Genomic DNA, 19,473 nt, shown 5'->3' on the forward strand with positions numbered 1-19,473 from the left:
ACTCTGGTTGAAGGCACTGAATGCCTGTGTGGGTAGCAGTTCTCAAGATTTACAAATTAAAACAGCAAAGTAAAACCTTTTTTCTCTAATTTTCCAAGAAAAATAAAAAGCACTTTTAAGAGCATGTATCCTTTGACCCACACATTTCATCTAAAAACATTTATCATCAGAATCAATTGGACAAGTATGAAAAAGACAGCTATACAAAAACATAGTCTCTAGCATATTAACAACATTAGAAATTTGTAAATAGCCTTAAAATTCAACAATTGATAAATATAGCATGGTATTTACAAATTATAGAATGTATATATAATATTAAATTGCTGATATGAAAAATATATATTGATATGGAAGATGTTCATATATACATATTATGTATGTATGTAGATAAGTGGGGAAAATAGTTTACAGAAAACAACTTTGTGTTATTGTTTCATTTATTTCTTTGCATGTGGGTAAAGTATATATAGAAATAGAAATGGAACACTATGCCACAATATTTAATAACTAGAAGTATAATTATAGTAAAATAGCTTTCTTTTTACTTATTTGCCTTTACTATTTTTTCTACAAAAAATAAAATTTTGTACTATAAGATCCATTTTCTTTTAATGAGGAGGAGACAAATGAAAACCTAACATGACTTTTGAGTAATTTGATGCAGGGAAAAAGGTTGATTATTGTCATGGAAACATATGGATAAGTTGCAGTGCTTTTTCCTACAGGAAGAAAAGTGGTAATTCTTTCTTTCTTTCAACCTGTGGTACCAAATAATGAACTAATTGCCTTTCTCTTTTCTGGCCCATTTCTACCCCTAACCTTGCCTCCTCCCCCAACTCATCCAGGAGTTGCTGAGCAGGTTCTGTAAGGAAACGGGAAAAACACAGGGCAGCTTCAACACAGTCCCCAAGGCCACATTATAGTGCCATTTTATTACAAAAGCTGAACTTACAAAACAGTGGAGCAGTGTCAGCATGAGCCAGGCTGAGAAAAAGACCACGATTTTACTCTTAAAAGCATTTCCTCGGATACATGTTTCACCAACCCAGAGAAACCTATGACCAATGAAACCTATGACGCTGACTGCTCACAAAGGCTCGGTCATTCAGAGGTGTGCAGAGGTGAGAGGTAGATCATGACTTCTAAGATAACCTATGCAAAAGAGAGCTCCACTTCCCATCTCCATAGGAGTCCTGACATCCTTCATCTGTCACTCCTGAGAGCAGCCTTCTGCTAGCCTGGGATTGACAGAAAACTGGTGGGCGTGGGCGCGTGTGTGTGTGTGTGTGTGTGTGTGTGTGTGTGTAAGCATGCATATGCTGGGGTAGAGGAGGAACAATGCAAGAGGAGAAAATTAAGATAGCTTCCCCCTCTTTCAGAAGGTGAGAGCTTTCTCCTGCAGGTCTCAGTAGCATCTACTAGGGCAATATCTTCAGCTATGCAAATATTACTAACCTGTTCCTAACTGCCACAAGGTACCTCTATCCTATGCCATGACAATACTAAGCTTTTATTGCATCACTTTAAAACTATTGCATATATAAAAGCTCACTCAGAAACAACTTTCCCATATATTAAAGATACAGATTCTGGCTTTCTGGATTATGACTTCACCCCTTCCCATGTATTCATATTGAAAACTTGACCGTAGGGATACAGTGAAAAGGACGGGAACTCTGGTAATAAAATGGTAAATGTTGATATTCTATCCATCAAACTCTGTTGACCTTTCAGAATGCCTGTGAGTTCTCGGTTTTCTCATCTATAAACAGCTGAGTAAAGCACTGCCACACAGGGATTGAGGAGACATTGAATGTGATCCTATATATATAGCACCCAGCATGATGTCACCCAGAAAATGATCCTTCCTCCCATGACCTGGGCACCATTACTGCAACTGCAAAAAGAGTAGGAGGTATCCCAAAACTCCCCCCTTGATAGGTATTCAAATCTTTATGGAAATTGCCATGTCATCTGCAGGAGGCATGTAATAACTTGCAGCAGCACAGAAAAGAAAGATTAAAGCGCTGATTAATTAAAAGTGTCAGGCGCATGTTAAAATTCCTGTTGGATGTTAAAACAGCTAGTGACAGGATTTGTAAAAGAGAATGATTTAAGGAATTCACTGGCCATGGCACAGCCATATTAAAATGCTGTCTACTTTGTAGACTCCACCAGGAAATGGCACGTTGAAAGCATGCAGGGGCTCCCTTCAATTCCAACCTTCACAATTTCATTATTTTCTTCAACTTCATCACTCCCCTTATAAACTAAACAAAACTAAATGATTCAGGTGTAGCTTTTGTGTTTTTTATGCTCAGACTTATGTTGCTGCCTGACCTAAAAGACAATTTTATCTAACCAAGTTATAGATCATTAAGCTGAAAAAAAAAAAAAAGTTTTCCTGTTACTGCTGTTTTACCATCTTGCCCCATCTTGTCTCATTAGCAGGAACTGATTGAGCATGAAGGTGTTCTCTGGCTGTCAGTAGATAAAGTAGGTGCTCTTGGCTTTCATCTGTTCTGAATTCTCCTTGTCTCATTATCTTCCCAAGGTCAGATTCTCTGACACGGCGGCTGCTTGCTTAGCACTCCATCCTGGCAATTACTCGACAGGCAACCTTAACACTATAAGGTTCTCATCGGCAGCATCAAGGTGGCATGGGCCCTAGAATCCCTGATCTGATCCCCAGCCCATCTGCCCCGCCACCACCAACTCGGCTTTCAAATACAATGGTATCAGAGATGAGTGTGGCTCACTCAGGGTTTCGTCCTGTCACCTCCAAGGCACCATCACATTATGACATTCTAACTAAGCCACAGTCCCACACAGATCAGAAAGTCATGATGCCCAATCATATTTTATATCGGGGCCAGTGATTATGTCTCAGACCTCAAACTTTAGGGTCCCATCTTTAAACTTCCTTGCTTTTCTTCAGTGAAAAAAAGTACAACTGCAAAATTATACCATCTTAGTTCTTAAACCCATTTTCCTTTCTCCATGAGTACTTCCTGCCAGACAACCTGCCCCCTTTTGAAGCTGTCAGAAAGATCTAAGTAAGGAATGTATGTTCAAAATCTATGAGCACAGTTCCAACCAGAGTGCTTGGTGAGGTAAATGTTGTCACAGTAAGTCTGTTCAAATTGGGTTCCTGCTTTCCCAGGGTAAAGTCCCTTAGGGGTTTTCTTTACATTGTCAATTATCTGTGTAGTGAAAAGAAGGAAACAGATCTCCAATCCCATCCCTTCAAGGTGTATTTGATTAGTGTGTCATATTTTCCTTTGAATATTGGGACAGGAAGCCAGGCACAGTGGTTTTCACACTTGTAATCCCAGCGACTAAGAAGTCTGAAGTAGGAGGATCTCAAGTTCCAAGCCAGTCTCAGCAACTTGCAAGCCCCCTAAGCAGTTTAGGGAGAACTTGTTTCAAAATAAAAAAATAAATAAAAAGGGGTGGGGATGTGGCTCAGTGGTAAAGTACCCCTGGGTTCATTCCCCAGTAAGAAAGAAAGAAAGAAAGAAAGAAAGAAAGAAAGAAAGAAAGAAAGAAAGAAAGAAAGAAAGAGAAATAAAGAAAAGGAAAGAAAGAAAGAAAATTAGGAGAAGAATCTTAGACATTTATACAGTGTACAGAGATACACAGCTGCTAGGCAACATTTTGCTCAGAGTGAGATTTCTCCTCCGATTAGATGTCAATCCACCCTAAGTGTCCATGTCCTTTTCTAGACTGAAAAGATGTGAGCAAATGCACACTCCTCTTTGTGGATGAGTGGTGACCAAGTCACCTGGTAGACTTCCAAGCAGCCAGGCAGGAGGGCAGCCAGGTGCAAGCCTTCTGTGGGTCCAGCAATCTGCTCACTGGAAAAATCCAGCCATCTGCCCTCTGTCCAACACAGCCCCCTGATCCTTATGTGCAAACAAAATGTTCCTTAGCCCAAAAAGGCATATGAAACCACTAGACTTACTCTACAAACTCACAAATCTCAAGGCACTCTGCTCAAAATGTCGCAAACTCCTGTACAGGGATATTTATACTCTGCTCATCACAAAAATATCTCAAACAAGAGAATTGGAAATATTTCCTGTATCTTGCCCAAGAAAAATTTTACGCCAAAAAATAATAATAACAATTCTGAAGAATTCTCCTTCAGTAAATATCCCCACTAAGCACAATGAGAGACCCCAAGAGCTTGAATATCTACATAACAGTTACAGGCCCCATAGCCCTGTGGTTTTCTAAAATTCTGGGTAGGAAATTACACAGGCAGATGTGTAAAGTATAAGACAAGCTCTTGAGGTGTCACCACCTCAAGAATGGAGACACTTTAGCTAACAGGTGAAATCATTCACTGCATCATAGGAGTACTGAGAAAGGAATATGTTCCTCTGTCAGAAAGCTAAATCTAAGTGAGTTGGCCATAGGAGGATAGAGAATTCAGAATCTTCTTTTGTGGCATGGGAAATGCCTGCATTCTGAGGACCTTGGCATTTTTTTCCTTATAATTTTATTGTGAAAATTTCCAAAATTACAGGCTTGTTGAAATAATTACCTAACAAACCCCCAAAACAGAAAACCTATCAAAGTTATCTTAACATTCTATAATATTCATTTTATTCTGTACCCATTCATGTAGCATCCCTCTTATCTATTGAAAGTAAATTATTGCAGATATGTTAATTCTCCTCTAAATACTTCAGAATTCATAACTAATGAATGAAAGTTCAGTAATTTTTAAATATTTTTATTATTGTATTATACATATGCATATTAGTAAGGTTCATTTTGACACAACTATGTATCTATGGAATATAATTTGTGAGGAGGCTACTTTTGTTTATCAAGATACATGGTAATAATTACAGATAATATTTTATGAGCATTTATTCTATGCCAGACAAAATACTAAATACTTAAAAATATCTCATTTGTTCCCACCAATAATCCAATGGCATAAGTGCATTTATTATTCATATTTTTTAGATTTGATTATTATTATTTTTCAAAGGTATTGTAGCCTGCAATGCACAACACAAATTATAAGGCTATAGATAAGTTTTAAGATAAGTTCTGACATAAGGGTTATATTTAGAAATATCTAAGCCTGGCAAGAAACCTACAGAAATTTTTCAATTCTTAGACACTAGGAGTTACTAAGACAGAAACAGAAATCTTTGTAAGGCTCAACAGTTCTGATATTCTTTATATTTCTTTATCTTTTTGTGCATCGATTTCCTTTTTGTTTTCCTATGAATTTTTGTCTGCCTTAAATTAGGCAAGAGAAACCAAGAAAGGGATTGATATAACTTTAGATCTAAGGGTTAGAGTAAACAGGTTCTTATAAATGTAACCACAGTTATATGCAAAAATGACCCCTTAGGAAGCAAAGTTGATGGGTGGGATAATATAGTGAGTCATTTTATAGGCCCCCTTTCACTATCTAGGTATCCTTTTTGCAAAAATCTTGACTATGTTTTCTTTTAACAAAATATCGCATTTGGTTTCTTTCACCAAGCTGGGAAGAAAGTTACAATGGAGACATCACTTGCCCTAGATTTCCTTCTGCTGTGACTTCCATACTTTCTGTCTGCCCTTTAAAGGAGAGACATTATCTCATGATCTTGGAGAGGAAGCCCAAAGAGAATCTATTGCCATAAAACATCACCCAGCAGTCTTATCACATCACCTGACAGTATCACTTTAGTTAACGCTGAGTTAGTGTTTCTATTATAAACCCAATTTACTGAAGGGGGGAAGGGCACCAAGGACACATGGACTCATAAGTCAACTGTGCAAAATGATATGAGGCTGAAAGCAGGTTGCCAAATCGGTAGAACCTTTAAACCATGACTCTGAAGGGAAAAAGAATTCCTGCTCCCTACTTAGATTGTTTAAAATAGGGCTGCATAAACATTATCTTAGAGATGTCTGCAGTACCAGCGGGCTTGCTTAATAATCTCCTTCCTCTCTCTGGCTGGTGAGAGGGGGTTCATTATACAAAGGGAAGAAGAGGTAGAACAAGACATAATAACAAGGGAGATAAACTAGGGAACATAAAAACCAAGTCCAATCCTGATTCTGCCATTGATTAGCCACATCATGGCCAAGTCAGTTCACAATTTACATAAGGAGTCTGGGTCTTTTCACTCCATAAAATAGAGCCAATTACCTCACCAATGCTACCCACCAGGTCTTGTGAAGTTCAAATGAGGTGAGTCTGGGAGTGCACACTGAAGCTCAGGAACCACAGTTCAAAGAATGAAGGCCATCACGGCTCTCACCAGGGAAAAGTGATCCCCCATCATTTAGTCTTGGCCCCAGCTACTCAAGGTATTGAGACTTGCTCTATACCTGTCACTGTGCTCAGAAGATATCACCCTGAGCCTATTTGACCCTCTGCTGGCTGTGCCCTCTGTTTATCAGTGGGAGAATTTTTCCAGCATGTCAGGGAGAGGGTCAGAGATTATAAAGGTAGAGCTCTGTGGATGAGCAGGCCCTTTGAAGACATTCCAGTGCTTCCAGACTACAAGGGTACCCCAGGTTTTGTTTAAATGTGTTATATCACATGTAGGTAAAAATCATAAATTTATATGATTATAAATTTATAATTTATATAATTATAAATTATATAATTATATGCATTTTATATATGTGATTTTACAGATTTTTATAGGTAAGTACAAACATTTACATATACTTTCATGTATTTACAAAATTATTTATCATTTACATGTGTAATCAGATATGTAACTTTTATTTCTCTCTCTCTCTCTCTCTCTCTCTCTCTCTCTCTCTCTCTCTCTCTCTCACACACACACACACACACACACACACACACTGGCCCTATCGATTCATCAGAAGATTTGGGTTTTATATGTGAGAAAATATGATTTTGTAAATAACTTCTACCTACCCATTTATGAGCTAGACGTGTAATCAGTTGCAGATAAGAAGTATAGAAATGCCTTGAAAATAGAATTCAAGAAAATTAATCAAAATGTCACAGAAATCAGGAATCTTGATTTGCGTCAAGCATATATTTGAACAACAGTTGCTCAATTATTTGAGGAAAAATTCTATCTTCGATTGCATTTCCTGCACAATTCTTTTGGGTATTATTTTAACATCCTATATTATTTTAAGGGCATTATAAAGATTCAGGCATGAACAAGAGGTGAATATCAGCTTGGGATTCCATCCTTTTTGGGAGAGGTTTCATATGTAAATTTCAATAGAAAAGTAAGGGTATGGGAGAAGCAAAGGAAAATATAAAGACAAAACAAATTATGACTAGGAAGACAGACACTGATGGTATAAATGCCTTTGTAGGGAAACAGCATTGATTAACAAGAAGGACTTAACCCTGGAAGGAGAAACTTCCTTTCTTGGTTGATGGTAGCAAAAGGGACAGACAGGAAATGTAGGAATCTCTGGTATATTTACAGTATCCTCTTACATAAAGCTAATGCTGATCATCCAGTCAGAGTTGAAGGCCTGTCCCAGTGACCCAGGGCCCTCAGTGATGGAGGTGGCACTACACAGATGGTCAAGATGGGGTTTTGGGGGCAGGCTGATCTAGGTCTGCAACCTGGTCTTGCACTTATCATCTCTGTGATCTTGGACAGTGACTTAACCTCTCTAAGCTATGGGTATCTCAAATGTAAAATGGAACAATGATATAACCAATATTCTCAGGATTCAATACAGGACATTACCCTGTATGGGGTAATGCATACATTAAATACATACATAATTCTCAGGATTAAATACATGCAAAATTCTAAGGATTAAATACAGCAAAGCATGAAAGAGCCCAGCCAAGGGCTTTTACCTTGTGTGGGTTGGTCTTGTGGGCTGCTGTCATCATCCTCAGAGGTGTACCAGGGGCAACTGACCACAATAGTTTGAGGCTCCTCAGGAAGTGTACCCACTGGGACACTGTGGTGCAGGAATTTCAGATGAGCCTGAAACGGTGAATGGAGCTTAGTGAACACAACCCAAAGTGTAGAACTACAAAGGTTCTGTGTTCTCAGCTTCTAGAACCTGAGAAATAAGACTGTGGTTTACAATTAGGACTCAGGAAGAGATCTGAAGGGAAGCTGTTAGGAATAGGTAATTGCATCCTTCTATTTTCCTTGTTGTTATGACATGTGTTACACTTGAGTCTCTCCCACATCAGTCCTGGGTTCCTGGGCTTCAAAAATGGAATGCATTCTAGAAAAGAGCCAAGTGCTTCTTCTGAAGCTCCCTGGCTGGAACTAGTCAGTCATTTAAACTTCTTTTTTGTCATTGTTGTTTTTTGTCCTGGGGGATTGAGCTATATACTTAGTTCTTTTAATTTTTTTATTTTGAGACAGGATCTTGATAAGTTGCTGAGGCCATCATAGATCTTCCTACCTCTCCCAAATCCTCTGGAATTACAGGCATGCACAACCATGTCTATAATGGCTTCACTTAATATTTTTTTAATATTTTGTTTTAGTTGGACACAATACCTTTATTTTATTTTTATGTGGTGCTGAGGATGGAACCCAGTGTCCTGCACATGCTAGGCAAGGACTCTACCACTGAGCCACAACCCCAACCCCTTCACTTAAACTTTTAAGCTATCATTTTCCTCACCTATAAAATGGGAGTAATAATCATAAAAATAATTTTAAAAGGAGAAATTGGGAGGCTCAAAAGAGAAATATTATGTGAAGGTAGTACTTGGCCAGCTTTTAGTGCTACAGATATTTTGTATTCTTACTGCTGTTACCTGAGTACCACATAGGTTTTTTGTTTTGTTTTTGTTTGTTTTTGCACTAAGTATTAAACCCAGGAGTGTTCTACCATTAAGCTACATCCCCAGCCTTTTTAAATTTTTTGAGACAGGATATTACTAAATTGCCCACCCTGGCCTTAAACTTGTGATCCTCTCCCCTCAGCCTCCCTAGTTGCTAGGATTACAGGCATGCACCACTGCATCCATGCCAGGCAATTTTTTGAGGTCAGTTCTCCAACCTCATAATAAATACTTTCTTGAAAAATTCTTGGCCAGGTACAGTGGTGCATGCCTGTAATCCTAGCAGCTTTGGAGGCTAAGACAGAAGGTCACAAGTTCAAGGCCAGCTTCAGCAAACTGGTGAGGCCCTAAGCAACATAGTGAGACCCTGTCTCAAAATATAAAATAAAAAGGGCTGGGGATGTGGCTCAGTGGTAAATTGCCCCTGAGTTAAATCCCCAGTACCCAAACAAAACAAAACAAAACTCATCCTCTACTTCACCAAGGTCAACTGAGATGTGCTAGAACATTTGTGGTTCTACACTGTACCAAGTTTTCACCTTCCTTAGAGGGATGAGTACACCCCTCTCCACTATCCAAAGGGGGCCCTTGACTCAAATCCTAGCTCTTCACTCATAAGAAGTGTCATTTTGCCAGCATACGAAGAATTTCAAACAAAATCAGTGTCATGATTCTAAGGATTAGAGTAAATTTGTATTATTTATTTGTAATATTTATAATTTATTATTATAAATTGTATGCAGGTATAGATTTAGGTATCTCCATTGCCCTTTAGGAACACAGCATGTGTACTCAATTCCCACTACTTCTCCTCTTTCCAGAAATCATCAATAGTATCCTAGTTCCACTGTGTGTAAAGGTTTTAAAATTACAAATGAGGAAAATTGTTTTCAAATTTAATAAAAGAGGCATACATAGTCTATCAATAAATTATGGTAGATTATTTCACTCCTAAGAGAGAAGGAGTCTCTGTTTTGGAGAGTATAGCAAGGCAGAAAGAAATAAAAGACTGTCAGAATGAGAAAATTGGCTTATCATTGGATGTGCCAACTGAGGTAGAAAGAAAAAGGTTATAAAGAGAAAATCTGATTGTGACACTTTCAACAAAATCATGTCAAAGTTAAGAGAAAGGGAAAAGCATTATCAAGAAGAATTTTACTATCTTTCAAGGTAACTATTAGTCAAAAAGGCAATAAATAAGAAGGCATCCAATGGTATATGTGTGAGACAGACAGAAAGAGAGAATAAAATGTAGGATAGAAGCAGCTGACTATTCTAAACAACATTTTAAAATATATACATGTATCAGTTCTCACAATCTCATATTGCTACAAGACAAAATATTCTAACAGAATAAAACAACACAATAACTTTAAAATTGCCAGACATACAGACACACAGAAAAGTTTTAAAGCTTGCATGGTGACATTAAAGAGTTTTAAATTGTATATAACTTTAAGATTCTGCTTTGAAACAGAAATAGTACAGGCACATCTGCTCTTGGAGATGCACCACAGTCAAGTGGAACCAGTGGTACAAGTTGCTATTTGTCTTTGAATATCTATTCTCTTCTCCCTGGTAAAATGAATTTTTTTGACTGGTCAAGTGACTGCATAAATGAAGGATAATCCTTCTAAGATCTCTTAGAGTCAATACCAAGTTCTTGGCAATAGCATACCAGGGAAAATTATATGTGCCATTTCCGAGCTAAACCCTTAAAAGGAAAGCATGTCAACTTCTGGTCCCTTTTCTGACTTTCTTATAGCTGAATGTGGACAAGGTGTTGTAGGCCATCTTAGTCTGTGTGAAAAGGATAATCCCCTAGAGATATAGAAGGACAAATTAGAAGGCACCTAGACCTCTGATCATTCAGCTTGTCAACCTGCACTTGTATATGGGATTAGGAAAATGAACTCGAGTTCGCAGCTGCAAACAATTAATTCCTAGCATGCTGCCAGCTGTTTACCTTAAGACCAGAATCTCCCATCTTCTCAGATGTAATCCAGGAGAATAGAGGAATCAATGTATTGAAGGCAGCTGTCAATCAAAGGGAAATGGAATTGGAAGATGAACATCCAGTCTCCCATCCATCACTGAAGAATTGTAAGTATTTCCTCATGGCTTTTCTGATTCCTCCAATCCATCTGGATCAGCTGCCCCCTATTTACATTAACACAGGCTTTCTTCACTTTCCTCCTTTACCTGCCTTACTTTCCCATTTTGTTTCTCTTCTACTTCCTCTGATCTCCCACAGACAAACCTCATCGCTGAGTCTCTGTTTCAGAATTTGCCTTAAGTGAAACCAAACCAAATGATTCTGTTTTCTTGCTTCCCTCACTCCAAGAACCTCCAGAGGCAGTTACTAAAAGAGTAATATTTGACAAAAAAGAAACTTTAGAAAATAATTACCCAGTTTTATCTCCATATTGTTTGTATGAAATTTCTCAACTTCTATTACATAGATCCTACTAGATTACTCCAGTATGCAAGAATTTGGGGCAAAATATCGCTCACTATATTAAAAGATTATAGTAAAACTTTCTTTTGTAAGAAACAAATATCCCCAATACATAATGATCTATTTAATAAAAATATTTGGGATCCAAATCAAATTTTGATCACCCAATAAACTAAGCATATATACAATGCTTTTTCAAGGTTTTCATACACTTTCATAAAACTGTACATATTATCTAATGAGATTATTTCTATTCAATTTCTTCCAAATCAGGAAAGAATAAAGAAATGACTTCCTCTATTTTCCTGAACTTACTATTGAAATACCTTTAGACAAAACCAATTCTTAGCCTTGGTTTCCCTGCACTTGAAGGAATTTCTTGTATACACACTTAACCATGCTTTGCATTAATAGCATAGTTTACTGGTGGCTGTTAGCATTTTGATTTTTTGACTCTTAGTAAAGACATAATTCTTATTAATAAGAGAATCCAACAAGTATAAAAATGAAGGAAAGAATAGTTTCAAGCTATTCATTTCTAAAATGTTTTACTCATGTTGCGTTAGATTTTATGCTCTTAATTCACAGATCTGATTCACCCTTGACTCTAAGAACTGTAAATTATTGAAAACATAACTGTCACATTACAGAGGCAGAATATTTTTTCATGTATCATCTTTACAGTTAGATAAAAGATGTACAGATACTAACCTTATTGTGACATTATTCTGTGTGCAGTAAACTTCATGATAACAACTGTTTTTTAAAAATAGAGCCTTGAGGGGGGATAGTAGAGGATAGGATAGAGAGCAGAATTCATCAGACACTAGAATGGCAATGTGTAAATCAATGGAAATGTAACTGATGTAACCAATGTGATTCAGTAATCTGTATACGGGGTAAAAATGGAAGTTCATAACCCTTCTGAATCAAATTGTGAAACATGATATATCAAGAAAGATGTAATGTTTTGAACGACCAACAATAAAAAAAATAATAAAATAAAATAAAAATAGAGCCTTGGGTTGGGATTGTGGCTCAGCGGTAGAGAGCTCGCCTAGCACGGGCGGGACCCAAGTTCGATTCTGAGAACCACAAAAAAATAAAGGCATTGTGTTGTGTCCATCTACAAAAAAGATATTCTCTCGCTCGCTCTCTCTCTCCCTCTCGCTCTTGCTCTCTCTCTAAAAAAAAAAAAAAGAGAGAGAGTCTTCTAAAACATATACATGCAGAAAATTCAACCCCACTAACTCCAGAGGTCTAAGATTCTTGTCATAAAGTAATGAATTTCTAACCAGTACATTCAAATTCCTACTTCTAAAGAAAAGTAATTCAACAACAAAGGCAATGACTCTGTGATAGCATGACCCCTTCAGAGATACATTTGATAACCACACTGCATTAAGTGGGTCCAGGCATAGATTAATCTTAAAAAATGCTCATACTTTCGAACATATTAAGCGAGGGCATGATCTTTGTTGTCATATTATTTTTGTTTTCTAGAATTAAAAATTAGAACATCATTTTTCTCAATAACTGTACCCATCGTGGGATAAATTTTACTAGCCTGTGCATACAATTGAGGTTGCATTCACACCATTGCTGAATTATAAACACTTGAAGATCCACCTCCCAGGCAAGACCTTAGAACCCTCTGGGTCACCTCTGACAGGACTTAGGTGTGTACTTCCATTTTTTCCAACAGGTGCTGATACTTCCTGTAGGTACTCAGCTCCACCAAAAAAAAGTCTCAGGGGTCTGTACCATATTTGCCCAGTTTCTGCACCCAGCAATATCCTGTGCCTTGGTCTGAAAAACTGATCCTACCTCCAAGTATCACCAGGGGTCCTTGAAAAATATCGCTGAGCACAGTCTCACCAAGTCAATGCGGAAATCAGTTCCTTCAGCTTTCTACCTCCCAGCATCCAGTCTGCTGTCCGCAGCCACTCCAACAAAAGAGAAATCTCACTAAGGCAAAAGGGGAAAAAAAAATGTTCCCCTGAACCTTTAGGGAAAAAACAAACCATTTCTCTTAAAGAGATTTAAATGCACAAGAAATACAATTCGGATTTTAAAATGTGAGTTTATCACAAGTGATACCACTTTAGTCCTTTAGAGCAGCATCACTTATAACAGATTTCCTAGCTGCAATTCTTCACCATTCCCCATAGGGAGCTTTCCCAGATCAATGGAACAGACTGCCCTAGACCCACAGCTTGCAGCACAGAACACATAATTCTCACAGTTTGAAATTACTTTGTTTTTAGACGTCTACCATCCTCATTAATATATTAAAAATAGTAAGGACAAGTTTCAAGGAACACTTGAGCTTAATAACCAATCTCTACATCCCACCCTTTCACACATTTCCAACTGATCAACTTGGAGTTCCATTCTGAAATACTGGGGTACACACTCACCACATCTTGCTTCGAGGATGCTGCTTCCTTTTATTAATCTGGCCATTCCCCCCCCCCCCCGCCCAGGGAATCTAAGATCACTGTTAAAATAATACACATATAAAAATGTTTAAAAAATAAGTGGCTTGATGACTTTCTATAATTTCTAGAAAAGTCTTTCTACTCCACCCACATGAGGTTAGGACTTCAACTTAGGTCCTTAATATAATTCATATCCAATTATGAAATATTCTAATAAATTATAAAATAATTTATATCAATATCATGATCTTTATATGGCTATTGTATAAATAACATATGCTAAGTATAAAAATTCAGACATTAAAGAGAATTGAAAATAATGTAATATCAAAATACAGTTAGCCACTAATTCATTTTGGCACATTTTAATGCTTCTCTATAAACACTTTCATACAGGGAAGATCTTAAAGTCTTACAATTTCCTAATCTTCTTTTCTCACCCCAAGTATATGATAAGAATCTAACTCTGATTCCTGTTTCTCAAAGACTTTTTAAAATGACTCCATGATAGTTCATAAATGAACTGAGTATAGATCATTTAAGTATTACCCTATTGTTAAACATTTAGACTTTCTTGGTTTGTGCTATTATAGAAAATCTTATATTGCCTAAGTTTCTGTATAAATCTATATCAGTATTTCATATTATTTCCTTAGAACATCTTCTGTGAAATGGAATTTGGGAACATGGACTGTTTGGTATAAATATATTGTCAAAGTTCTTTTCAATAACTTCTAACAAATTAATATCCCCATAAGTGTATGAGTGCTCATTTTACTATATCCTGATTAACTCTGAATACTATTATATTTAAAAAATATATCTCTATGTACAAAAGAAAAAAATATCCCTGCTTCTGTTTAAGATGGAGTGGCGAGACCTGAATAGAACCTCTACCTAAAACAACATCAGACAAAATAGATGGACCATGACAGAAGAACATTAGAGATCAGGCAGCAGAGGATGCTGATTTGTGAAAGATGGTGAACAAATGGGGTGAGTACTGTAATCACCTGTCTGGAGGAAATATCTGGGTAGCATCCAAAGAGGGGAAGCCCAGGCAGATCTCAGAAAAGACATCCTGAGTTGAGGATAAGGAGACAACTGTCTAGGAAGTCATGGAAACTAAGTTCACTAAGTTCACGAGGCAGAGTGCCACAGAGGCCAAAACTAAATAGAGAGAAAGTCCCAGAGGTCTGCATGTGGTTCCCTCAAGTTTTGAGCTGAGTGCAAGTTAGATAATGCAAATGAGGAAAGGCTAGGGATGGAACCAGCCAAGGTAAGTGGAGGGACAGTGCTCAGGTCAAAACACAGGGCTGGAAATACTGCTTACTGCCAATAGCCAGAATGGGACACCTCATATTTGGGTATCCATCTGTTAGAGTACTGAGAAGAGTCATGGATCAGTAATGTGGAAAATTGACCTTAAACTAAATGCAGTTTTAGTCCCATCTCACCCAGCAAAGCTTAAATGCAAACCCTGAAAGTCTCACACTGTTTTCAAGAAGTCTGATCACATCCCAAAACAAAAGGTCAACAATAATTGTAGAAATAGAAAATGAGTAACACCTAGTAGGGCAAAATTCACAATGTCTGGTAATCAACCAAAAATTACCCAACATGAAAAGAACAGAAAAATGCAACCCATAAATAAGAAGAAAATCAGTTAATAAAAATAGCACAAATGAACTCATTAACAGAGACATTAAAACAGTGACATGTGCACTCTGTGTTTACGAAAGTAGAATATCGAACATATTAAGTAGAGATATGAATAATGTAATGCAGACTGTAATTGAAATTCTGAAAATGAAAACTAAAATATCTGAGATAAAAAATATACTAGATGGGATTAACAGCAGGGGAGATATTCTGGAAGAAGGGATTATTGAATTTAAAGATCTATGTCTATCTCTATCTATCTATCTATCTATATCTATATATCTTTATCTCTCTCTCTCTCTCTCTCTCTCTCTCTCTCTATATATATATATATATATATATATATATATATAATAAAACTCAGAGAGAATCAAGAATGAATAAAAATGAAGAGAGCTTCAACGAACTGTTGGGGTAGCTTCAAGCAGCCAGAAATACTGCAATTGGAATCCCTAAGAAACGAGTAAAGACTGAAAAAGGTATTAAAGGAAAAAATGGCCAGATTGCTTCCAAATTTGATAAAAACTGTAATCCCACAGAAGAACTCCAAGCAGAAAAATCTTGAAGAATTATACCAAGGCAAATAATAACCAAATCAACCTATAAATTTAATGCACCCCCTATTCCCATCATGTTTTGCTCAGCTTTTTTGCTGCTGTGACCAAAAGACCTGACAAGAACGATTAAAAGAAGAAAAGTTTATTTGGGGGTTCACTACAGTTTCCAGAGTTTCAGTCGTAGACAGCCGGCTGTGTTCCTTGGGACCTGAGGTGAGACAGAACATCATGGCAGAAGGGTGTGGCAGAGGAAAGTATCTGGGATCATGGCACCAGGAAGCAGAAAGCAAGCCCCCCTCCCCATGGGGACACAATATAAGCCCCAAAGTCACGCCTTCAGTGACCCACCTCCTCCAGCCACACCCCACCTGCCTATGGTTCCTACCTAATTGATCCCTGAGGGGATTAATACACTGATTGGGTGAAGGGTCTCATAACCCAAAAATTTCACCTCTAAACTTGCTTTCATTGTCTCGCATGTGAGCTTTTGGGAGATGCCTCATATCTAAACTATAACACATTATAACATTGTTTGGGTAGGACTTGAAAAACTAATTTTAAGATTTATATAGAAATATAAAGAACCTAAAAGAGTTAAAATTAAGTATAACAAAGTTTGGCTCTGTTTTGACTGACTTCAAGTCCTGCTTTAAGGCTACATGAAACAAGACAACAGAGTATGATGTAAAGATAGACATCTACATTATTAGAACACAATAAACATGACAGAAATAGATTTGCATATACATGGTCAACAGGTTTTTGACAAAAATGCTATAGATATGAAATGTCAAATGGACTTTTATAAAAACAAATTGCACTGGACAAAATGCATGCCTATATTTTTAAAAAGGAGAACCTTAACACTTACTTCACACCAAAACCCAATATTAACTTCAAGTAGATCACAGGCTAAAATTCATTTGGAAGAATAAAATACCCAGAATAGCCAAAGCATTTCTAAGCTTAAAAAAAAAAAAAAAAAACCCTCAATGCTATAGGTATCACAATACATGACTTGAAATTCTCCCATAGAGCTATCGTAACAAAAACTTCATGGAAAAAGCATAAAAATAGGCACATAGACCTATGGTGCAGAATAGAAGACATAGAGACAACCCCACACATCTACAGTCATCTGATCCTTGACAAAGTTACAAAAAACATACATTGCAGGGAAAAAAAATCAGCCTTTTAAATAAATGGTGCTGAGAGAACTGGTTATCCATATGTAGAAGAATAAAACTGAACCCTTATCTCTCACACTACACAAAAATTAATTCAAAATGGATCAAAGACCTAGAATTTGTTTGCACTTCTCTAATTACTAGAGATGATGAACATTTTTCATATATTTGTTGATCAAATGTATATCTTCTTCCAGTAAGTGTCTGTTCAGTTCCTCAGCCCATTTATTGATTGGGTTGTTGTTTTGGGTTTTTTTCTTTTGTTTTGTTTTGTTTTTTTGTGTGTGTGTTAAGTTTTTTGAGTCAGAATGGCAGTTATCAAGAATACAGACAACAATAAATGTTAGCAAGCATGTGGGGGAAAAGGCACACTCATTCATTGCTGGTGGGACTGCAAAATGGTGCAACCAATCTGGAAAGCAGTATGGAAATGCCTTAGAAAACTTGGAATGGAACCACTCCTCAGTCTATACCCAAAGGACTTAAAATCAGCATACTATAGTAACACAGCCCACATCAGTGTTTATAGCAGCTCAATTCACAATAGCTAAACTGTGGAAGCAACCTAGATGCCCTTCAATAGATGAATGGATAAAGAAATTTTGGGGCTGGGGATGTGGCTCAAGCGGTAGCGCGCTCACCTGGCACGCGTGCGGCCCGGATTCGATCTCAGCACCACATACCAACAAAGATATTGTGTCCGCCGAGAACTAAAAAATAAATACTAAAAATTCTCTCTCTCCTCTCTCTCTCTCTCTCTCTCTCTCTCTCTCTCTCTCTCTCTCTCTCTCCTCTCTCACTCTCTCTTAAAAAAAAGAAATTTTGGTGTATATACACAATGAAATATTACTCAGCATTAAAATAGTATAAAATTATGTCATTTTCAGGTAAATGGATAGAGATGGAGAATATCATGCCAAGTGAAGTAAGCCAATCCTCAAAAGCCAAAGGCCGAATGGATGCTGATCCATAATGGGGAGGGAGGAGGCATGTGAAAAATGGAGGAACTTTGGGCAAAGGGGAGGGAGGGTGAGGAGGGTGCATGGGGGCAGGAAAGATGGTAGAATGAAGTGGACATCATTATCCTAGGTCCATATATGACTGCACATATAGTGCAACGGTACATCGTGTACAATCATAGAAATATAAAGTTGTGCTGCAGTTGTGTACAATGAAACAAAATGCATTCTGCTGTCATACACACCTAATTAAGATAAATCAATTAATAAAAAAGAAAAAGGTTCTAAAATTAAAAAAAATAAAAATCACAATTGTTGAATTGGATAAACCTAACAGGCACGGTCCCTAGCCACATTGCTTGTTGCTTAATTAAACAGAAGGGGGGAGATGCTAAGAGCCACAGCCAAGTAAAATGATGCATGGCATTTTTGGTTGAAAGGTGACTCCAGCAAACCATTGAGATGATATGATTATGTTAAGATCTGCATTCATATGGATATTGGACTCCTGCTGTCCACCTGGGCCTGCTAGGGACTCCTGGAGAGTTCCTATTGGTTGGGGAAGTGCGGTAGGAGGGAATTCCGGAGGAGGGACTTCCAGTTGGGGTCCGGGAGAACGCCCCGCGGGTCGGCAATCTTCCCTGGAGTGTTCGGGGCATTGGCGGCAGTTTCAAAAATAAAGTTTGTTCCTGCTGGAGTGGCTCGTGATTTTGTGCCCAGCCAGACTGCGACACACAATGAGGTACTATTTCACATCTACTAGAAGAGTTAAAAAAGACTAAGAATAGTATTTGAGGGGGAAGAAGTAGGGCAAATCAAATCAAATCAAGTCATTATAGCTGACCAACAAGATCAGCATTTTCCTAAGAGACTAGGTATGTAGTTACCCTTTTATGCAACAATTTCACTCCTAGGCTCTGACATCAAAGAAATGAAAATATATTATAAAGAGTCTGACTCCATTTTTTATGTTTCAACACTGACAGCTTTCAGATCCTACTATTCCCTCTTTCCCTTTTGCCTGTATCTGAGAAAATCAATAAGAAAGTTTGAGCCTTCTCTCTTTTGGTGCAGAATTTGCACCGAGTGCAAACCTCAGCCACGGGAATATTTATTTTGGGTCCACCCCCAAATTACAAAAGAAACAGCCCGCCCCTTTGCTCAAGCCATTCTGCAAAAGTTTGGGTATTTGACTTCTCTTTTAAGAAATTCACTATTTGTGAGTAACAAACATTATCACACCTTTTCAGTGTGTGTGTGTGTGTGTGTGTGTGTGTGTGTACAGCTAAAAAAAAACTAGTTTAGCAAGTTTGTGGAATACAAGAACAATATATAAAATCTTTATATGATATTATTATAGCCATTGCATCTCTTTTTTAGTTACTCTTTTCATGGTATATACATTTTCATCTTTTTGTTTTCAA

This window comes from Urocitellus parryii, chromosome 7, assembly GCF_045843805.1.
Source record: "Urocitellus parryii isolate mUroPar1 chromosome 7, mUroPar1.hap1, whole genome shotgun sequence".
In the NCBI taxonomy this organism is placed as follows: domain Eukaryota; kingdom Metazoa; phylum Chordata; class Mammalia; order Rodentia; family Sciuridae; genus Urocitellus; species Urocitellus parryii.